The sequence below is a fragment of the Armigeres subalbatus genome, chromosome 1, assembly GCF_024139115.2.
Source record: "Armigeres subalbatus isolate Guangzhou_Male chromosome 1, GZ_Asu_2, whole genome shotgun sequence".
NCBI classification, from domain to species: domain Eukaryota; kingdom Metazoa; phylum Arthropoda; class Insecta; order Diptera; family Culicidae; genus Armigeres; species Armigeres subalbatus.
Window position 1 is genome coordinate 234,387,500 of NC_085139.1, and position 2,386 is coordinate 234,389,885.

The 2,386-nt window shown below is 37.1% G+C and overlaps 1 long non-coding RNA gene across 1 annotated transcript; it reads right to left on the reverse strand.

Annotated features, from left to right (window-relative positions):
• Positions 1–670: 670 nt before the first annotated feature.
• Positions 671–1,732, reverse strand: LOC134211816 (uncharacterized). Its single transcript, XR_009979108.1, has 3 exons — positions 1,487–1,732; positions 1,279–1,418; positions 671–1,216 (listed from the first exon to the last, which is right to left on the reverse strand). It is a non-coding gene; the product is annotated as an uncharacterized LOC134211816 (long non-coding RNA).
• Positions 1,733–2,386: the final 654 nt, after the last annotated feature.

Genomic DNA, 2,386 nt, shown 5'->3' on the forward strand with positions numbered 1-2,386 from the left:
CAAACCCGTATCTCCGGCCGAAATAAGACTTCTTCCAAAGCATAAAGATCCACAACTAAGAAAAAAGGGACAGAATTCAAAATTATCACAAGTTTTTAGGATAAGTTGAAGTAATTCGGTGTTAGAAAGGACTTAGCGAACAAAGCACTGAAGCAAAATAATGAAATTGTATTAGGACTTGATGTACACTTAAACATAGTACGAAAACACAATTTCATCTAAATGATAATTTCATTTAATCAAAAGAAACATTCATAAATTACGCAACTTTTAGCTGGGAGGGTTTATGACGATCCATATATTTTTTAAAGGATTGATACAAATAGTGTAAGGAAGGAGGGGGGGGGGAGGTGTGATGAAATAGCCAAATTTTACGTTACGTGATTGGTGTACTTTCTTTCAGGAAAATGCCTTTGTATACGCCACGCGAAACCTGATATATATTTTTACCTCTGAAGTTTTTTTTATATATAAAAAAACAATGGTTTTTCGTATGAAAGTGCACATTTTTAGGATCCCCTCCCCCTTTAAGAGTTACGTAATCTTTAAACATTCCCTAATATATTCTAATTGAACATCAATTAAATGTTATTAACTCTTATTTGTGTTAATATATTCTTAAAGCACATGATTGGATAAATGCCTACTCTTACCCCACCCGATGCGCACTTTTACCCCACCGGTGGGGTAAGAGTGCACTAATAAAAATCCACACATTTTTAATGGCAAAAATCTAAAGAAATTTACAAATAAATTTTATGTGTGCGTTAATAACCACCCGCTATAGATGAATCCACATAAAGGTTATTAGTTAATAACGGTTATGTGTGTTTCCACATACATGCTATGCGAATTCACATAGCCGTTATATGGGAAATGCTATAGTCAAAATTTATGTGTGCCACACATAATGGATATGATTGGATTTTTGTCAGTGTGCGTTTTTCACTTGGCTTGCAATAAGGTTTCTACTAAAACGAATCTCAATAATTTCAATATTTTTTCCACTGGATAACATAAAGGAAGAGTATATGAATCATCGACACTGATTTGATATGCAGAAGCTTGCTTCATAAGGGCCACATGATCGATTGAAAACTAAGTGCGTACTCTTGCCCCACTCTACTATACTGCAGCTCGCCATCTCTTTATCTAATCTCGTTTCTTCTTGCAATTGCAATCCACATTATTTGTCGATTTCCTTCCGTTGACATTCCTAAAAACATGAACATATATCAGCAATAGAAAAGCCAAGATATATGAACCTCCGTATCAAACCTATATTTAATAATTCATCCCATGGCGGAACTGGTATTGCCTTCCTTGATGTATACAGGGTCCCGCGGAATGTTGGTTGGAACTTTGTTGATTGAATTTTGCCTGGTCCGTTATTCATCCCAAAACTGCCACATCACCGTCTGTTCGGAAATCAATTTATTCTGATAAAGTTGGCACAATTAACGTCACAACACTATCCGGCACATACTTCCGTTGACTTTGACTCTATCCACCAGCCTGGGATGGTTGCTTGTCAGTTCTTTCCAAAGGTGTTTTGACAGCGACTGGTACTAACACAGGAACGAAAGAAACACCGCTCCGAACTATTACAATTGCTATTACATATTTAAAGAAGCTAGATTTGAAAAGTGTTGCAATTTGCAAATTAATTTGCGAAACCAAAATGAACTGATTTGCGAAGTATTTTTGTTTGTTTTGATTTCGCTCTGACACATTCTTTCCTGAGACGAGACCTGCAAAGACGGCTTCTTTTTCCTTGTTTTGACACTTGTTCTTCTTTTCATCACAGTTGATCATCGATTCTCAACTGTTTCCTTAAGTGTTTCACCTAAATCCCGGGTAGAATCTTCTGAGCGCAATAAAAGTGTTTGCAATTTACGGATTTATAATCTTATTTTCAAAGAGATTTTCCTATCGGGAATAAAACACGTATTCATAACTGTGCAATATTAAGCTGTCCGGCTATTCTAGAATACTTTCCAAAGTGAAAAAGTACTCGTAAAACAAAATCATTCGGAATACCTTTTGAGGGATACCAATACTTTCACACAAAAAGGTGCTGGTTGCATCTGACAATTCGTGACAGCGCTTGCTGGTTGCAGATGAAGTTACATTTTTTCCTCTTTGCAAGTCCCGTCCCAGATTCTTTCACATCACAGATTTTCCCATTAGAAAATCTTGTTGGAAAGAAAAAGAATAGAGAAATGTCAAAAAAATACTCGCGTGCACGCAGCGTTCCTGTGGGGAATTGCGGTGACTTTGCGGTAACTCTCGCCGCAAATGAGACGCGTGTCGACGCCGCGTTAACGCAAGTGCGTGTACATGATTCTATTTGATGTTGGCTACTTCCTACCGCAATTGCGTTGAC